Consider the following 21,734-nt stretch of genomic DNA (forward strand, 5'->3'; position numbering starts at 1 on the left):
AAAACATAAAAAACAAAAGTTTATAACAGAGTGTGCAAGCCATGCTGTTATTAATAATGCATAAAAATGACGTGGTACACTGTCAGAAAAAAGGGTACGGTTGGGGTCCGTTTGTGAACACTTAGGGTACAAATGGTGAAGTTGTATCCTCAGTGGGTCGTAGTTGAACCTTAGGGTACTCATATGTACTATTTAAGTGTAAAAAAGGTACAAATGTTTCCAACTATCAGAGGAAACCATTTAATCCCCAAACAAAGGTACAATCACTTGTGTGACAAAAGAAGTCAGCCAAAGTGTATGAAACGGTCACCCAAAGATAACAATTTTCATGAGTTGTTGGTTGTTTGGAAGAGATGCACAAAACAACCAAATATATTTACTGACTAGTTCTGAACAGTACACAAGCACATGACATTTTGATTATGCAGAGCATCAAGATAACTTTTAAACATAAAGCGAATGTATTAAAGTATGCCTGTATTTTTAATTGTAATTTCAATCTGATATAAGAGCTGTTTTAGGCTTTGCTTTTAATTTAGAGTTAGAGAATACATGTACTAATCTTTCTTAGCAGAAGCACAATGTAGACAAAATTATTTCACGTTTATTTAACATTGGTGTACTTTTACTTTGCCTCAAATTTCAAGTACGCATTTTCGCAGCCGGTCTTCTTTAAATTCGTGTCGTCCAATGGGATTGTAGCCCGCGCGGTGCATTTTATGCGCGCACAGAAGAAGAGATTGAGCACGTCGGTTATTCGACATCACGGCTGTCTCACTTCAGATGTTGTCGACGGAGGATTTTCTTGAGAATCGAAAGAAGCTGGAATACGTCGCTGAAGACGAAGAACAGACATTCAGCGGTAAGTTTAGTTTTAAGTAACGTTACTGTGAAAATCTGTTGGTTCTCTTTCTATTCATGTTTACTTGACATTGCCTCTGTAGCTAGGCCTAACTTACCAGGTGCGTGAGGGAAACCTTTCTTCGAAAACACTGACCTGACAAAACCAACCCAATTGTTATTACATTGTAAGCTTATTGTTGTTATTTTATTGTTTAGCCAGCAATTAAGATAACTTTTCGCCGGAATCGAGCCCTTCCAAGGACAGCAGTGAAATTTGTTTACCATTATTTCTCAAAACTAGTAAACTTGTGAAATACGTTTCTAGTCTTTTAATTTAAATAATTTTGCTTCTAATCATACACTCTCAGAAAAAACAAATTACATTTCTCTGTTAGTAGTGTACATATTAGTACCTTTTAGCTTTTGTACCTTTTTAGGGTACTACCCCAGTGATAGTTTTGTACCTTTTTCTGAGAGTGTATGACAGGGGTTCTTAACCCCAGGCCAGCGAGATTCATTTTCCTGCGGAGTTTAGCTCCAACCTTGATCAAACTCACCTGCCTTTAACTTTCTAGTGATTCTAAAGACCTTGATTAACTTGCTCAGGTGTGTTTGATTAGGACTGGAGCTGAACTCTGCAGAAAAATGGCTTTCGCAGGCCAGAAATTGTGCCTTTTTTTTTTTTTAATTAATGCAATGTTTTTATACTGATAAATGTCCATTGAAAAAGACATTGATTTTGTTGTTGCTGTTAACCTCGAGCTCACACTTATGTTTTTTTTTTTTTTTCAGAAAATGAGGTGGATGGGGAAACAATAGAGTGTGGCCTCAGAGAGAACATGATCTCATATTTATTTCAAGGCTTCTCTAAAAAAAACAGGCCAAATTTAACAAATTTGTACACAAGATGGAGGTGGTAACAACAACACTAGAACCAGTGCCAGCAGAATCCTATCAACAAACTTCGACTACAGAAAAGTAAGTATAACATTGTGTATTATATTTGTCCTATGTTTAGTGGTTGACCGATATTGATTATATATATTTTTTATGCCTAATGCCGATATATCTTAGAAAGCAGAGTGGCCAAGCAGCACACACAAAGAAACACAGTTAACAGAGTTTTTATATTTATAATATACCGTATGATACAGTTAAGTAGTGCTGGAACGATGCGTCAACGTGATCAATTATGTAAATTAGTCGATTTGCGAGAAATGTGTCAATTCGTCGCACTGTTTATATTCAGCTAATATTACAAAAAATATCTGGTCTGATCTAAAGTCTGCACGCTCTGTAAACTGAAATGGCAAACCACAGCAGCACAATTTCTATGCAGGGACATTTGAAAAGAAAGAAAACATCCCGGGGCCCTCTTACTTTCAAACAACAAGATGGCAGTGAAATTATTGGATTATTGATTAAATTATTTAAAAAATATTTTGGACGACTACGGCAAATTTTTACACTGCACATTGCTGTCATTGATTAGGATGCATCATCTGTTGATGGTCGTGTGAATGTCCTGCATATCCAGTACAGCAAGGTGCGACCAGACACGACACCAGCAGCGAACTTTTGTGTGACGAAGAAGGGAGATAAGAGATGGGATGACTGTGGAGGATATACTTAAGAAATACCCTTTCTTGAAAACACCCTCAGGGGTCAGTGACATCACAGATTTTTAATCAGTTCTCATCTTAAAATAAATGTTGAATGATAAACCAAACCGTATGCTCAAATGATCATTTATAGTTAACTCTTTTGTAAAAACAGTGTAATTTTCTAAACCTTCAGGTAAACAAATATATGTGCATTCAAGCTTAGAAATATTTGAACAGTGATATTACTATAGGGAAATGGCAACGAAAGTGGCAACAAAGAATATTAGAATGTCTGATTTTATTTTTTTTAAGTATTTTTAGTTAATGTGAATGATTAACTTTTTTTTCTTTTTGTCAATTTTCAGTTGTGTTATGAAGTTGACCGAATGCATTCATCAACTGTCAGTTTAAGCCAGCGCTTCAAGGACGGCTTTACCAGTATTGTGCCAAAGGTGCTTGAGCTTGTTCAAAGAAATGCTCCATTGGCCAAAGTCTACAAAGAAGCAAGAGAAGAGATGCTTGCAGAATATCTACCAGGTATTGACATAAAACATAGTGGTTTTGTGATAATCTATTTCTGAGCTTTTTTTAAGAACTGATAGTTTTGTTAATTAAAAGTATAGGTGCTCAACAAATATATTTGTTGAAAATTTGTGCTTGGTGTCCATACAGTATCTCCATGAGAAACTGATCTAGCAGTGGGTGACATAACCAACATCTTGTATCACGATATGAGTAATTTTATTTCATGATAACAATACATCACATTATAGTTATTCTTGCAGGAAAAAAAGTTTAATTAAAGAAGTTCATTTCCAGAACAATTTACAAATAATGTGCTCACACCCTTGTCATCAAAGATGTTCATGTCTTTCTTTCTTGTGTCGTAAAGAAATTGTTTTTTGAGGAAAAATGTTTCCATATAGTGGACTTTTCTTTGGTGCCCGCGAGTTTGAACTTCCAAAATGCAGCTTCAAAGGGCTCTAACGATCCTAGTCGAGCACGAAGGGTCTTATCTAGCGAAATGATCAGTTTTTTTATTTATTTTTTTTTTTTTTACAAATTATAATTTATATACTTTTTAACCTCAAATGCTCGTCTTGTCTAGCTCTGCGATGCGCATGCGTGCTCTGTGCACTTCAAGACAGTTAGGATAGGTTGAAAAACTCCCATCTCATTTTCTCCTCCAACTTCAAAATTGTCCTACATCGCTGCAGAAGTACTGACCCAGTGTTTACAAAGTGAACGTGTGAAGAAGGTCAAACGCCCTTTACAAAAAAAGGTACAACAGTGATGTAGGACAATTTTGAAGTTGGAGGAGAAATGAGATGGGAGTTTTTCGACCTACCTTAACTGTCTTGAAGTGCACAGAGTACGCATCGCAGAGCTAGACAAGACGAGCATTTGAGGTTAAAAAGTATATAAACTGTAATTTGTAAAAATAATAAACGGATAATTTCGCTAATCAAGGAACCGGCTTTAGATGCGCATGAATATCGCATGAGATATATCGCCCAGCCCTAGTTTGGGTATGCCCTTTCATTCGCAAATTGTATCTTTGGTAAAACATGTATTCACTTAAAACCAGCTTGTAAACAATTTCATGCATTTTATTCAACATTTATTGATATTTAACATTTTATTTTTTTTTTTTTTTTTTTTTTGCGAATTGCTGAAATGACTGACAATGAGTAAAGGAAACCACTTATGGAGGGTATACATGAATATGAAAACAGGCAATTTATATTAAATTATTGAAGAGTACTTTTTTTTTATTTTTACAATAGATTCTGACTTTCATGCAGCACTGATTCTGCTGCCCCACATTTTTAAAGAGAAAGTTGAGAGCTTAATCACATTGGGAGAGGTATGGAACTATTTGTTAAACTCACTTTATAATGCTCTGATACAGGTCCGGTTATGCAGTTCTGACAGATGTTGCATTGTTTTACTGATAGATGTTTAACATATTTTCTTTTTTCACAGTGTGATGCTGATACTCCATACCCAACCATACAGTTGGTAGAAACTGACTGGAAGATGGCTTTCTCCTTTTCGAAGTGGATGGTGTGGAGGTGTGCAGGGGAATAGGAGTTGAAGAAGGGATAATTGCAGCCTTCAGTGCTTACTACGTTTTCAACTTTGCTTATCCACCCTACATGAAGAATACGCTGACCTTCCTGCAGCATGCCATAACAAAGATTACTGAGGTGGGTGGCAAGCCCCTTCCAATAACTGTCACCGAATAATGAATATTCTGTGCTAAAATTTTGAAAACATGGACTGTCACAATGATCTGGAGAATACCAATGAGCTACAGCCTAGGACAGATGAAATGCGTCCACCTCGTAGGAATGAGCTTTTGACGAACTTTAAAGAAAATCTCTTCGGTTTCATTCTTAAATGTAGAGAGAATAAAAATCACACTTTTTTTTTAAATTTTATTTTGTTATTTTAAAGAGAATTACGACTATGATTCACACTTCCATGCGTACGCAGTAAAAGTTGACTTTGAATGGAGTGTTATAAAACCAGGGCAAGAGATGGACTTTCAGGCCCCTTGACACGTACTCTGCTGATGATAAATTGTTTGTGATCCTCAAGAATGTTTAAAAAGTTCAAATTTGTGTTTGTGATGATGTTTTAAGGGTATAAAGTTACAATCAATGAAATGTGTACTGTTGGAAAAAGATTGCTTTGAAATTCTTGATGTTAAAAACTGTTTTTAGAGAAAGCAGAATGTAGTAGAAAAAGTACTTAAAATGAGATCTAGTGCTGTTTTATTACATGGTTAAAAAAAATTGTAAATGAAATGCAAAGGAAAAAAAGTTTTAATAGTAAGCTTAATATTCTTGCGGTTTACAATTTTATAAAACATTTAAAAAGTTTGAGTATAAACAACTGTTTTTTAAAAAAGTTAAATTGCTCCGTGTATGCATCCTGTTATGACACATTGTGATAGAGCTTAAAACATTCATCCTGTGAAAAATGTGAGAAAGTAATAGTTTTGAATGTTTAAAAAAATGTGTGTTTGTGATAAAATGGTAAGGGTATTAAGTTATAATTAATGAAATGTGTACTGTTGGGTGGAAAATTGCTTTTTGATTCTTGCGGTTTACAATTGAGTTAAAAAAATAAACTTTTTTTTAAAAAAGTTAAATTGCACAATATGTATCCTGTTATGACATTGTGATAGAGCTTAAAACATTCATCCTGTGAAAAATGTGAGAATGTAATAGTTTTGAATGTTTAATAAATGAATAAACAACATTCTGGGCTTTTTAATGTGCTGTATGGAGTACAAATTTGCCATCAAAAGGTACAAAAGACTTGTCACTGGGGCAGTACCCTTAAAAGGACAAATTTGCACCTTTTTTAAAGGTACATTATGGTACCATAGCACTATAAGGTACAATTTAGTCAGCAGAGGTACATATTTGCCTTTGAAAAGTACATACTGCAAGGGTACAGATACGTACCCATGTGCAAGGGTACAACGGGTGTACCCTTGAGGGTACTGCCCCAGTGACAAGCCATTGTACCCCTGAAGGTACAAATTTTGCACATTTTTTTCTGACAGTGTACATGCATAATACTGAGCTAAAAACAGCAGTTTAACTTAAACCGTTACCTAAAATGAGTCGTCCAAGATTTTTGTCTTCTATGACTAGTTCCACAATGTTCTGGAAAGTTACAGAAAGCACTAGAATATTTCAGAATTTTACAGGAACTTCTAGAATCTTCCCATCCTTGCAAAAGCAAAATATCTTAAACACACAATTACAACAAAAACCTGTAATATCTGTACTTAACCAATTTAAAAAAAAAATTTTTTTTTACATTAATGCATTATTATAAATAAATTAATAGCTTGAGTATACTGAATATGCATGTGCATGAGATGCATGTATCATTGATGGAAGAGGCAGTCCTATAATCCTATTGTGACAAACTAAAATGAGTTATAAGTACGTTTTTATTCAACATCAAACGTATAGATAAATTGTGTGTGCTCTGTAAATTATTTATTTTTTACACATTTTTAAGTGTTACACAAGATCTGAGCGACTTACTTGCACCAAACTCTATTGAAATCCATTGTGAGTCATATTTCTTGTTTAATGTGATGCTAGTGCATAGATTTACTTCCTATGTAATGGGTGTCTTGGCAGTAGACAGGAATACTGCTCACTGGGTTTTGTAACAGAGCCGTTGTATTCAGATGATGCAAGTCTTGTACCTTCAGAACATCAGGCAGTCTGTTTCTTCTCTGTCTTTTACTTGGCCTGCCCCATTTTTGCAGATTTCACAGATTCAACAGATACTGCATTAAGCTATGGATGGTCATGGTTAATAATTGACATGGGGAAAGTATGATTACTCAGTAGAACAGTTATTTTCAGGCCCATAAATTCCAAAGTGTAATGCTGTGGAACCGTCCAACATGGAAGCCAGAGGCGTCATGCCCATTCAAAGAGATTTTTGAGCCAAGTGGATTTTGAAAGCAGCTTCCAAAAGACAAAAAATAGCCTATTAATATTTTTTTTATATTTGATACAATCACACCAGCGTGATTAGAACGTTCAGTGCTTCATGTCATCAGCTGCTAAATTCAAATATGCGTTCGCTTGCTGGCGCTGAGCCAGAGATTCAGATGCGTTTTTACAGTACTGTGCATTATAACTAATCACACATGATGCTGTTGAGCTTATGAATGCAATGACCAATCAGAGGTGTTCAGATGAGTCATCGCTAAAATGCCGGTGTTTTCTTCACTCGCTCGCTGACTGAATACCTCTTTCTGGCGAATTCTCTCGTCAGAAACAACAAAGTGCAAATGTGCAAATGTTGGGGGCGTAACTATTAATGATCCCGACTGTTAAGTCACAGTCGGTGTTATGTTCCGATTCGCCTATTTTTCAGTGGTCTTTTTTTTATTCACGAGATTTACATAAGAAGGAAGAAACAATGGTGTTTGAGGCTCACGGTATGTCATTTCCATGTACAAAACTGTTATTATTCAACTACAGGTGCATCTCAATAAATTAGAATGTCATGAAAAAGTTAATTTTTTCTTGTAACTTATTTCAAAAAGTGAAACTTTCATATATTTTATATTTCTTAGTTCTATGAAACCACAATAATGGGGAAGACTGCTGACTTGGCAATGATCCAGAAGATGAACATTGACACCCTCCACAAAGAGGGTAAGTCACAGAAGGTCATTACTGAAAGGTGTGGCTGTTTGCAGAGTGCTGTATCAAAGCATATTAAATGCAACCCAGCTAACAGGGAACGTTCCCAGAACATTCACTAACGTTCTTTAAAAGTTGTGTTAATGTTAGTACAAAAGCGTTATTAAAATAATGTTTTTGGAACGTTCTTAACGTTCTTGTAACGTTGATAGAAATCGTTCTTAGAACAACGTTCTTGGAACGTCTTTAGGATGTGATTTGTACTTGATGAATGTTCTTATGACGCTGATAGAAAACGTTCTTAGAACAATGTTCTTGGAACGTGTTTAGGACGTTATTTGTACTTAATGAACGTTCTCATAATGTTGATAGAAAACGTTCTAAAATCAGCGTTCTTGGAACGTCTTTAGGACGTTATTTGTACTTGATGAATGTTCTTATAACTCTGATAGAAAATGTTCTTAGAACAACGTTCTTGGAACGTCTTTAGGACGTCATTTGTACTTGATGAACGTTCTTGTAACGTTGATAGAAATCGTTCTTAGAACAACGTTCTTGGAACGTCTTTAGGATGTGATTTGTACTTGATGAATGTTCTTATGACGCTGATAGAAAAGCGTTCTTAGAACAATGTTCTTGGAACGTGTTTAGGACGTTATTTGTACTTAATGAACGTTCTCATAATGTTGATAGAAAATGTTCTAAAATCAGCGTTCTTGGAACGTCTTTAGGACGTTATTTGTACTTGATGAATGTTCTTATGACGCTGATAGAAAAGCGTTCTTAGAACAACGTTCTTGGAACGCCTTTAGGACGTCATTTGTACTTGATGAATGTTCTTATAACTCTGATAGAAAACGTTCTTAGAACAACGTTCTTGGAACGTCTTTAGGATGTGATTTGTACTTGATGAATGTTCTTATGACGCTGATAGAAAACGTTCTTAGAACAACGTTCTTGGAACGTCTTTAGGACGTCATTTTTACTTAATGAACGTTCTTATGACGCTGATAGAAAACGTTCTTAGAACAATGTTCTTGGAACGTCTTTAGACGTTATTTGTACTTAATGAACGTTCTCATAATGTTGAGAGAAAACATTTTTAGAACAACATTCTTAGAACGTTATTGTAATGTAATATAATTTCTAAATTAATAATTAATTGCTAAATGTTATTATGTTGTTATCAAAACATTCTGAGAACAGTATTCATGTCCTTATGATTTCAGGCTACTTTATTAACATTACCATAATGTTGGGAGAAACATCTTTAGAAAAAAAAAAAAAAAAAAACTTATAGGCTATATAAAACAAGAATAGAACAGAATATGATAATAAATGTATTTAAATATGAAACTACAACCTCGATTAGGATGTGGCAAAGTCACTGAATCTTTTATAATTATATACTTTATCATTATTAATTATATATCTTTTATAACTTTTGAAGTCATAGGCCTATAGTGAAATGTCATACACTGTAAATCAGTGGCATTTGCTAAATTAAATTAGTTAATTTAACAAAAAGTTATTTCAACTCAATATATATGTGATGTGAACTCAAAATCTAATTAGGTTAAGGGAACTCAATCTAAATAAGTATAAATTAATTTAATCTACCATATGGTTATTATGTCTAAATGGCTGACCACAAAATATTTTAAAGAAAAATTTGCTTAATTCATGATTTCTAACATTGTTTTTCTAGAAATCACGTTTGCTTTATCTCTTTCAATATTAATTAAATAGCCTTCATAACTAAAGATAATACAATAAATACATAAATCTGTTTCATATTAAGCATAGATCAATCCTTTTAAAGAAATTAATTTTACTCGAGACAAAATATTATCCGGTGTTTTTCAAAACCGCGCATTTTCAGTCAGTCACATCCGCCCCTCCCCACAGCTCACACTCACTGGATCACAGCCGGACGGCTCGCGACGCCGTCACGGAAAATAACAGGTAAGCATTCACTTTTTTATTCCTATTTAAAGCACTTTTGAACGTTATTTTGTGTTTTGTCAATTTTATCTGAAGATAACCAGCTCAGTTATCATTGTAATGTTAGCTAGCAAGGACAACCACATCAAAGTTATCAACGGCAAGTGTTAAATATGCAGTGTTATACACAACAGTTTGTCAGTGATAAATTAAAGTGTGTGTGTGTGTGTGTGGTTTCTCACAGCTGGACACAGACAAACGAGTCCCGCGAATTGTATTTTTAAACTGGAGAGACAGCTGACAGGATGTCGTCATCTGTAACCGTCACTCGCCACAGTTCTCAAGCGAGGTAAAGCAAAGACATATTCTCTGTATTACAATGCCTTTAAACTTTTAGTTAATCATTATTATCCGCTTTGTCAGTTTCATCTAGAATATCCATGTGATGCTGATCAAGTTTACTAAATCCGCCGAACGCAGTGAACAAAGGGGCTGAGGAGCATTTATAATGACTGTTTTGTTAACTTTAGTTAACATTTTACACTGTTATTTGCTCCTCACTGTCTTTCTTAAAATTCATACTAACAAATTGTTGTCATGCTTTTGAAATCAATCTTTTCAGAGCAAAGGCAGCGAGGGGTGGTGTGATGTCATTTGCAACAAGACGGCTGATACTAATATAGGCCTAAAATAAAGTAAGTAGAATTCACATTAAACAAATTGATGGGCTTTAGTGTTGTACAAGATGTAATTTGTCACCTCATAAACAGTTATTTAAATTCATCGTTCTTCAGTTTTTATATTTTGATGAATTGCTATTAATGCAGATGTAATGATGACCAGAAATGACCAGCAGCACAAATGTTAAGTCTTCTGAAGCAATAGTATACTTTTGTTTTGTGAATATTAGATTGAAATTTAAACCTAAAGATCAAATTGTGAATAACGTTACACAATACAGATGAAAAATAACAAACTAACATCCCACAAGAATGACATCTAAAGACCAGTCATGTTTGATGTAATGTAGTGTGCCACCAATTTGATGCAGAGTGAATTGGCAGAGTGAATAACATCTTAAATTTCAGTTTGTCTATCATTCCGTCAAAGTCTTTTGGTATTTTGTGTTGCTTCAGAAAAATACCAGTGAAGTCTTAAGTTCTGATTATAGTTATACATTTATATACTTAACTAATATAGATGGGGGAAAAAAAACTTCTACTTTCCCTTATCCTAAAGTTGCTTTGTTTTCTTATAAAGATGTCAGGTAATTGCTAATGCTAAGTTTGTAGTGGTTAAAAATTGTCTTATGATTCATAAAAATAAGCTGTCCATAAATGTTGCTTAATTGTGAGTTAAATTTCTCTAATTTTGTGTTTTGTCTTCAGGGACAATAATGGCATCAGCCATTCAAGTTATGATCCTGGCAGATCTACTACTATCTGAAAAGTAGTCTCTGCAGATTGTTTCAAGATACACAAGGTAGGACACATGTCAGGACAACTTTATATTTACTTGGCAACATTTAAAAATTTTAACTGAGATCAGCATAGTTAAAAAATAATAATAATCTGTCATGGTTTACTCACCCTCATGTTGTTCCAAATTCATTTTGAATGAATTTCATTCATCTTCAAACAAATGTTTTATTTTTGATTTTCATTCATCATTTTGTCTTTCCATTGGAAGTCTTTATTTTCAAGCTTCTAAAAGTTTATAGTTTAGGCTTTGACACATAATAAAAAGCTACTTATACCTTCTGTTATTTATCTTGTTTCTGAATACCTGTAAAATTTAAAGGATTAACTAACAACTTGAGTGTAACTTGTTTTTTGCTCTCAATGCCATTTTGACAATGCAGTTTTTAATCCATGCAGCATTTTTTTAAAGGAAAACAAATTATTCCTTAACAATTTAACTGATGTGTTAATAGCGAAAATTCTTACTGTCAGTTAATGGGTCAATGCTAGCATCCCTACCCAGAAACACCTACTAGAACCTATTAATCTTACCTGTTTTATCTCTGAGTTTCCTTCCTTAACTGAGTTCATGTAACAGTTTATCAGCTAATAACATGTAACAAGGCAACTTTTGCCATTTAATAACTTTATTGATGACTTCTAAATGTTAACTATATTTGAAGGATTTTCCTGTTTCAAATTGGTATAAAATGGAAATTGCAGTTGACTTAACTACCCTATTATGATGTATTTCCAGTAGTGTGCATGTGTATACCTATCAAGATGAATAAATTAGGTCAATTTATGTTGACCTAAAATTGTTTTTCGGAAATGACACGATGAAAATGTATTATTTGAATGTTTATATTTTTCTTAATCTAATGATGCTTCAGAAGACGTTTTCTTAATGCTGCTAGTAGCTTGTCATTGAAAGTAACATATGCCAAGTCAAATGAAACTACCTTTGACTCTTGAGTAATGTAATATTTGTAGAACTCGCAGCACAGATCCTAATAATTTTTTTGGCATAGCCACACTAATTATTTTATAGGCATTTTGTAATATCACTTTGTAACATCAGCCAATCTGTTTACTTTATAGATGGAGCGTGGAGAGACGGGACATGGACCACAGTTTTCAGCACCCACACCCCACACTCAAATTCATATAGAAGTTCTCAATTATTAAATGTTAATTTCATAGTTTATATTTAGCTGTGAAGTTATAGTTCATTGTCATAAATATTAAACTACATATTATTATTATTATTATTTTACATGATATGCAAATTTCACCAATTTGTTTAATGTGTTAATTAACTTTTGAAAGTGATTATCTTTAATAATTCAGATACCTGTTGAAATGCACATGTAATTATATACTTGCTCGTATCTGGAAGGTTGTGTTAATAAAAATGATGTTGAAAGCGAATGTTGCAATACTGCTAATCTTAAAATAACATTTTATTAAACTAAACTTTGTAATGTTCCAAATAAATGTTTTAGGGTGTTGTATTTTTAAGAAAATGTAGGTGGAAATAAAGTTGTAGGAACATTATGCTAACCATAAAATAATGTTCTAGCAACGTTAGGCAAACTGGACATTTTGACGTTCTTGGAATGTTCCAAATAAAGCGTTAATAGAACATTATATTTTTAATGAAAATTAGGTTGCAAGAACATTGCAGGAAAGTTATGCTAACCATAAAATAACGTTCTAGCAACGTTAAGCAAACTGGACATTTTAACGTTTTGGAATGTTCCAAATAAAAGTTCATAGAACGTTATATTTTTAAATTAAATTTAGGTTGTAGGAACGTTATGCTAACCATAAAATGTTCTAAGAACGTTAAGCAAACTGGACATTTTAACGTTTTGGAATGTTCCAAATAAGCGTTCATAGAACGTTATATTTTTAATGAAATGTAGGTTGCAAGAACGTTGCAGGAACGTTATGCCAACCATAAAATAACGCTCTAGGAACGTTAAGCAAACTGGACATTTTAACGTTCTTGAATGTTCCAAATAAGCGTTCATAGAACGTTATATTTTTAGTGAAATTTAGGTTGCAAGAACGTTGTAGGAACGTTATGCTAACAAAAATAACGTTGTAGGAACGTTAAGCAAACTGGACATTTTAACGTTCTTGGAATGTTCCAAATAACGTTCATAGAACGTTATATTTTTAGTGAAATTTAGGTTGCAAGAACGTTGTAGGAACATTATGCTAACAAAAAAATAACGTTGTAGGAACGTTAAGCAAACTGGACATTTTAACGTTCTTGGAATGTTCCAAATAAACGTTCATAGAACGTTATATTTTTAGTGAAATTTAGGTTGCAAGAACGTTGTAGGAACGTTATGCTAACCATCAAATAACGTTCTAGCAATGTTAAACAAACTGGACATTTCCACATTTTTGGAACATTCCAAATAACGTTCCCACAACCAAAACAGAACGTTACAAAAACGTTCTCAGAACATAAATTTGTTAGCTGGGAAAGTTGACTGGAAGGAAGAATTTGGGTAGGAAAAGGTGCACAAGCAACAGGGATGACTGCAAGCTTGAGAATACCGTCAAGCAAAGCTGATTCAAACACTTGTGAGAGCTTCACAAGGAGTGAACTGAAGCTGGAGTCAGTGCATCAAGAGTCACCACGCTCAGAAGTCTTCAGGAAAAGGGCTACCAAGCCACTTCTGAACCAGAGACAACGTCAGAAGCATCTTACCTGGGCTGTGGAGAAAAAGAACTGGACTGTTGCTCAGTGGTCCAAAGTCCTCTTTTCAGATGAAAGTAAATTTTGCATTTCATTTGGAAATCAAGGTCCCAGAGTCTGGAGGAAGAGTAGAGAGGCACATAATCCATGTTGCTTGAAGTCCAGTGTGAAGTTTCCACAGTAAGTGATGATTTGGGTTGCCATGTCATCTGTTGGTGTTGGTCCACTGTGTTTTCTGAAGTCCACAGTCAACGCAGCCATCTACCAGGAAATTTTAGAGCACTTCATGCTTCCTTCTGCTGACAAGCTTTATGGAGATGCTGATTTCATTTTCCAGCAGGACTTGGCACCTGCCCACACTGCCAAAGGTACCAAAAGCTGGTTCAATGACCATGGTGTTATTATGCTTGATTGGCCGGCAAACTCACCAGACCTGAACCCCATAGAGAATCTATGGGGTATTGTCAAGAGGAAGATGAGAGACACCAGACCCAACAATGCAGATGAGCTGAAGGCCACTATCAAAGAAACCTGGGCTTCCATACCACCTCAACAGTGCCACAAGCTGATCACCTCCATGCCACGCCGAATTGAGGCAGTAATTAAAGCAAAAGGATCCCCAACCAAATACTGAGTACATATACAGCAAATAAACATACCAGTACTTTCCAGAAGGCCAACAATTCACTAAAAATGTTTTTTTTATTTTTTATTGGTCTTATGAAGTATTCTAATTTGTTGAGATAGTGAATTGGTGGGGTTTTGTTAAATGTGAGCCTAAATCATCACAATTAAAAGAACCAAAGACTTAAACTACAGTCTGTGTGCATTGAATTTATTTAATACACGAGTTTCACAATTTGAGTTGAATTACTAATTTATTGAGATGCACCTGTATGCCAAGGTAAATACAGTTTTCCATTCTATGGCACCTTTAAATGAACACAAATTGCTGCTCCTATACTCCTTTAATTGAAAATATTATGGAAAAAGAAAATTCCATGGGCCAATCCATCCATATAAGACCCCGTTTTTGTTTGAAGATATACTATGGCCGCAATAGGTTTTTGGAAACTTAAGTTAACTTTTAAAAATGTCTGAGTTTCATTGCATTTGATACAAAATATAAGTACAAGTTGCATCTGCAAACAAAATATACTACAGCTTCAAAGTTTGACAACCAGAAAATTGAACAATGTATATATTGTTTCATAATTTGTTCATAATTCTAGAAACTTGCGTTCTGCAAGTGAATGTCGCTTTATTGTGCCATCCCAAAGAGGCACAAAATCACCTTCACAGACTTTTAAATTAAATGTTCCCTCCTGGTGGAATGACCTGCCCAACTCAATCCGAGTCCTTAGCCATCTTCAAGAATCAGCTAAAAACACATCTCTTCCATCTTTATTTGACCCTCTAACGTTCTCTTTTCTAATTCTAATTAAAAAAAAAAAAAAAAACACTTTTCCCTTTTAGACTTGCACTCTATTCATTTACTGCTTGTTTTCTTTTTAAAAAATTCTAACACTGGCTTTTCTAATCTTTTTGTATTTCTATCTGGATGTGTCATCTTTTCTAGGGCATGAGAATCCCACCAGACTTTAGAATTCTGCCACCTCCAAAATTCAGCATGATCTAGCATTACAAGATGTACAATGGAGTGAGACAGATGACATAGTTATGATTGGATTTTTCTGATGTTGTAATAGTTATGAGGTATGATAGTGAATGATGCTCTTCAGATGCCAGTGCATTAAAACCACCCTTAAACGTCTGACCCACACACAATGATTCCATTTGCACACATCTTAAAGGGATCCAGAAGTCCTTGCTTTTTCCCCCCATTTCTCAGTCTGTTATGCACAGTGATTCAGAACTAACTCAAATCTGGTGGTCCTGAGCTGCGGCCACTAATGAACTGTGGCTTTCTGCTTTGGGCTGTTCTCTATTAGTTTTTCAACTGTGAAAAACAAAAAGGGAGGAGAGGATGGCTCTGTTCCAATGTCTAGTGAGCTGCCTCATAGACACCATAGACACCATTTTTTCCTCCCAGTGTTATATGGTGGATGAATAGATATAAATATAGGTAATGAAAAATACAGTTTTTGTGTAATTTGAGCTAAATATGCTAATATGTTGATGCCATTGTTTCCAGATTGTAATTTTGATAGTTTTAACAATTTCAGTTTCAGTTCCCATTCAAGCTGATATGAGCTATACGTTTTTGTCTATTGCCTAAATTGAAAATAGCCACCAGTGAACTAACTCTTAAAAAAAAAAAAAAAAAAGGGAAAACAAACTCTGTGGAACTTTTTAATTGCACAAAGGGTTCTTTATCGTGGAAAAAGTTTCCTTAGATTATTAAAATATTCTTCACACTGAAAAAAAAAGAGGTTCTTTTAACTGTTCCTTAAGGAGAAGAGTGTAATTTTTCTGAGAGGAATAGTATTAAAATTTGCTGAAAATGAACTATAAATGTTAGGCCATCCAATATTTAGATTGTATTGTTTGTTCATTAGAACAGAATTGGAGAAATTTAGTATTACATCACTTTCTCACCAATAGATCCTCTGCAGTGAATGGGTGCCGCCAGAATGAGAGTCCAAACAGCTGGGAGCCAGAAATCTTGCTGATTGATAGGGGATCAGATACTTATTTCACTGAGACGTTATGACAGGAACCTCACTGCTACATTAAACAGGTGTTATGTTTTTCCATAAGTGAGCACAATGCTCCCAGTGAAATAATGCAACTGAACAATGCCATGAAACTTGAGATGCCTTTGCTTACGGGTTGCTGTGGTAACAGAGGAAGCAGTCTTTCGAACAGCCGATTCGTTTGGCAAACGTGACTTCCCCCAGGAATACTGTATGCAATTTACGTAGATGATTGGCACTCTTATCAGAGTAACTGTGTTAACCTGGATGAACTGAAAAATAAAGCCCTTTACTTCATGTTTTTACATCTGATGCTTACATCATAATGTAAATTCTACCACACCATGATTTTAGATTACTTAAAGGTCAAATGTGTCACTTCTGCAAAACTAGAAGGACGAAACAAACACTCCAACCCATCAAAATTGCCATGTAAAGCAAAAATATGATTAAGCAGTTATGGGATCTCCAGTGTCAGCCACAAACCATTTAATCGGCTTCTGTCAAACATCATTCTATAAGCATGTAGAACTTCTGGTCCCTCGATGCTGGTTGGCAATGAAACTGACCATATGTTCAGAGGCAATATAATGCCTTCAACAATAATGTTGTATCCTCTCAATTGTCACATGCTGATTTAGAAGTGTTCAGTTACTGATTTTATACTATATAAACAGAAAAGATCACAAGAAAATTACATTTACAACAAACCAAAAGGAAAAGCAAAGTCAAAAGCAATAATAATAATAAACAAGCTGCTTTCTGTCAATTATTTTATAAAATTACCAACCAGTTTAATTTAGACAATGATATATAAAGAGCCAAGTACACTGGGACAAATATATTTTATTATTTATCACAAATATTTGGCCAATTCAACTGTATGCTTACAGAGTTCGTTTTTGGGTGGGGAAAAAGTCATTTTTGCTGTTTCTCGTATCTCATGTGCTATAATTCAACCAATCAATAATTAATAATAAGCATATATTAATTTCCAGAACAATGGATGTACGGATGGGTAGATGGAAGGAAGGAAGGAAGGAAGGAAAGAAGGAAAGAAAGAAAGAAAGAAAGAAAGAAAGTAAGAGTATTGGCCATTGAAAAAACACTGCCAATGTCTTATTTGGCACTATTGTACAGGTATTTGATTAGCCAATTTGTCCTATTGGAATCCTTTAGCAAACAGAGCCCATAGCATAATTTCATTAATCTGGGCTTTATCGCCGCATATATTATTGAAAAGAAGCTGCTCTCAGTGGTGAGTCATAGTTTACAAAGTGGAATTCTGGCTGTGTTCCAGTCCTTCTTGTGAAACTAGCGTACTGGGTTCTAGTGTGAGTGGTGAGCTCAGTGCCAGCTCTATTGTTCTGTAGAGAGGAAGGATGAGGGTAATGTTGTCCATAGCCCTGATTCAACACAAAAGAGCTGGCTTCTTTCTCAGGCCCACGGACATGGGCTCCTGGTAGGATATCTTTCAGGGTGAAACGAAGGTGGCTTTGCTTTAGACATCTTGTGCCTTGTCTTTAGATCTTATACAATTTAAAACATCACTGCAGCCTTTGAGCCAAGTGTGTCTACAGTGAGAGAGTCAACAGGTAAATGTGAAATCTTTGATCAGTCAGATGACATTCAGATTGGATAAGCTGAATTAGAAGCAGTTTCAAAGCACTGATATATATATATATATATATAAACCTGCAATCTCACATTCTGATAAGGCAACATGCTATGTTACTTAGCAACCATTATATAAATTATAATGCCAAAAATTGTTTATTCAGAATATCAGTATTAATAGAGGTACATATTCTTGTTTATCATATTACTTGAAGACATGCCTGACACCCTTATCCAAAAATATACATCATAAAACAAAATACAACTACTTGTTTTCAGAAAATATCTTTTGGAAAATCATAAATCTAGCATGATTTATTCAACCACAGAATATAAAATAGAACAGTCCAAATATTATAACAAATATAAGAATTGTAAGATATGAATTTAAAATTGCAAGGTATAAAATGAGTTTATATCTCACAGTTCCTCAGAATTCTGAGTTAACATTACAGAATTGCAAAAAAAAAATATATATATATATATATATATATATATATATATATATATATATATATGGAGAGGAGAGGACAGAATTACCTAATTTCTGAACGTTTAAATATTTTTTTATTAGAAAATAAGTCAAGATACTGATCAAGTAGTAGTTGCAGTATAAGAAATGTGTGACCAGTATATAATGAGAAAGCCTATTGTTTAAAAAAAAAAAAGCGTCTGCTAGGTAACATGCACTCCGGACAAACTCGCACTCATTCAGTGTCAGTATGTCTATCAGAAAGACTGATGGCAGAGAGGGTGATGAAAGAAACAGCTCTGGGCCAAGAGTCTCTGTGGAGATCAGCATATACAGTACCTTGACAGATGGTCTCTGCTCTACCAGCCTGATATGTAAATATCGTAAAAACACAGAAGTGTTTTTGGCCACAGAATGGGCCATATGACAGTACATACCTGTGTATGTGTGTACACCATCATGCCCCTTTATATATATATATATATATATATATATATATATCTTCAGAAATTCACTTTCCAGAAAAGTACTGGTATTTTCAACCTGGTCTCATAAAAATACGTACCTCTGCGCACTTTTTGTGCGACACCGTTTTACGTACCTTGCTGCACGTTTCGCCGCAGTTTCAAATAGAAATGTCCACTGAGTGGCACTAAAACACAGGTTCAATATGTAACGTAGATATTGGTACATATTGCTGTTTTTTTATTACGTTGCTTCAGATACGTATTGCGGTGGTTCAGAATTCAAATATCCGGGGACTGTTGCTAAAGGTTAATGCTCTATCGTGTTGGAAATATGCCCTACACCAAATCCAGCCCTAAACCTACCCGATAGTGTTAACAAATGCAAAACTGATATAAAAATGTATTAGCTGATGCAACTGTGCCATTTGAACTTCCTTTTATGCAGATTTTAACTGCTTTGTCGAACCATGGTTACACAGGTTTCGAACCGGTGCTTCTTGTCTCCTAAGTCCGTCTCCGTACTCCGTGAGCAACCGAACAAACTTATCATCTATGAAAACCCATAGATATGAAGCTGTGTGCGATGCTAACGTTCAAAAGCATCAGTTTTCAAATCTCCCAGCATATTAATATTGTTTTGAAGTCATAGCATGATATTCTTCAAGTAATTGTGCGAAAATTACGCTTTATTAATCGCAACTCTGTAAATTTGTGTAAAAGTGTTCATTTATTTTGAAAACTGCAGGGATATGTACTTATTGGTACGTATTTCATGTCACGCTAAAAAGTGCACTCAGGTATGTAAATGCCATGAGACCAGGTAGGGTATTTTTATACGCACGATCACTGTGATTAATCATAACTGAAGTTACCACTCACCAGAGATGTGATAGTGATAGATGGGTCAATAGCCCCTTTGAGAGATGAGGTATCAATCTGTGACAGCTGCACTGATGAGGAACTACGTTCACTGACACCAGGAGTTTTCCACCTGAGACTCAGTATAAACACACCAGTGGGAGTCTGGAAAGGTGATTGCCACTGCAGTTAATAATAGCTTCTCAGTGAAGAGAAGCCATCTTCACTGCACAGACCTCATAAAGGAAAGAGAGAAGGTGGAAGGTAGGATTATAGAAAATGATGACTGGATCAAGCCATATCCCTGTCTTTGTACCTCATTATCTTGAAAATAAGTGCTGAATCCAGTCAGAGACAAAATAAATATGAGGCGACAGACTACTTGTAGAAAAATTAATAGGAGAACGTGTCAGATTCAATATGGCAGCTGTAAGAATAGAAGAACTACAGTACATATACTACAGTATATTGAAAGAAGTCTATTATGCTCACAAAGGCTGCATTTATTTGATTAAAAATACAGTAAAAACAGTAATATTGTGAAATGTTGTTAGAATTTAAAATGACTGCTTTCTATTTGAATGTATTTTAAAATGTAATTTATTCCTGTGATGGTATAGCTGAATTTTCAGTAGCCATTATATCAGCCTTCACTGTCACATAATCCCTTAGAAATCATTCTCAATGTGCTGGTTTGGTGCTCAAGAAACATTTCTTATTATTATCATTGCTGAAAATTTGCTGATTAATAACTTGTGGAAACACTATCATTCAAAAGTTTGGGGTATGTAAGATTTTAAAAATAATTTAATTATTAGAAGACCATAAACGCCTTTATAATGTTACAAACTATTTTATTTCAAATAAATGCTGTTCTTTTAAACTTTCTATTCATAAAATAATCCTGCAAAAAAAAAAAAAAAAATCTATCACAGTTTCCACAAAAATAAGCAGCAAAACCTGTTTTTAAGCACCAAATTCAGAACGTTGGGTGTTTGGTGTCAAAGAGTCCAACCAAAACTACTAAAATTTGCATAAACATTGTCTTGGTCTTTCAACAGAGGACAAATTAGCTGCACTGGTTCAGAAATGTATACTTTTATTTGTGTAAATCTGTTAGTAGAAATATCATCAGAGTGGCATTAGATGTAATGAAGTGCATGCGCCTCCAGCGTTACGGCCTGCGTGTTCCTGCATTGCCGCCATGTTTAAGACCAACTTCACTACTGCTTAGCAACAACGTTTTAAAAACAAACAGACTAAATGGAAATGATCCCAAAACCTGTTATCAAGCCCCAGTTTTCACACACTTAAAGCCCATTCTGCTTGGCCCCATCACTCACCATGTCCTCTTGAGTGCTGAGAGCTTTCAGTCTCAGCTTTCCAAAACACCTTGTCCACAGACAGACAGACAGACAGGACTCAGATCAGCCAATCAGCACAACCTCAAGACATGAGGGTCCGACAGACCAAGGGTACTTGAACCTCAGGGGGTATTTAAGAAGAGCACTGGGAAATATTTCAAATTTGATTGATTAATGCTATAAAATAAATGCTTAATAAATGTGTGTGTGTGTGTGTGTTCTTCACTTGTTTAAACAATAATAGCAATGACAGGCTAACGCTAAATGGCAGTCAATATAATACGACATTTCCGCATTGATGTCAAAAAAGGGGTGCAAATAACGTTGGGAAATACTGGAAAAATGTAGTCACTGAGATTTACTGGAATTTGTCTTCCTGCCCTACAACCAAATGGCATTAGGAAGGATTTGAGAAAGCCAAATGAGTCAGTTTTGGTATGCAGAACCTTTTAAAACTCTGTTTTAAATAAATACATGAAACAAAAAAGACTTTTTGAAATATGCTCTGGCCAATCTCAGGAACTTACATTTAATTAT

General features: G+C 34.8%; 1 long non-coding RNA gene across 1 annotated transcript; it reads left to right on the forward strand.

Annotated features, from left to right (window-relative positions):
• The first annotated feature begins 9,552 nt into the window (after positions 1-9,552).
• LOC131546471 (uncharacterized) lies at positions 9,553-12,202 on the forward strand. Its single transcript, XR_009272717.1, has 5 exons — positions 9,553-9,607; positions 9,831-9,935; positions 10,209-10,281; positions 10,975-11,068; positions 12,148-12,202. It is a non-coding gene; the product is annotated as an uncharacterized LOC131546471 (long non-coding RNA).
• Positions 12,203-21,734: the final 9,532 nt, after the last annotated feature.

The sequence above is a fragment of the Onychostoma macrolepis genome, chromosome 09 (genome assembly GCF_012432095.1).
Source record: "Onychostoma macrolepis isolate SWU-2019 chromosome 09, ASM1243209v1, whole genome shotgun sequence".
In the NCBI taxonomy this organism is placed as follows: domain Eukaryota; kingdom Metazoa; phylum Chordata; class Actinopteri; order Cypriniformes; family Cyprinidae; genus Onychostoma; species Onychostoma macrolepis.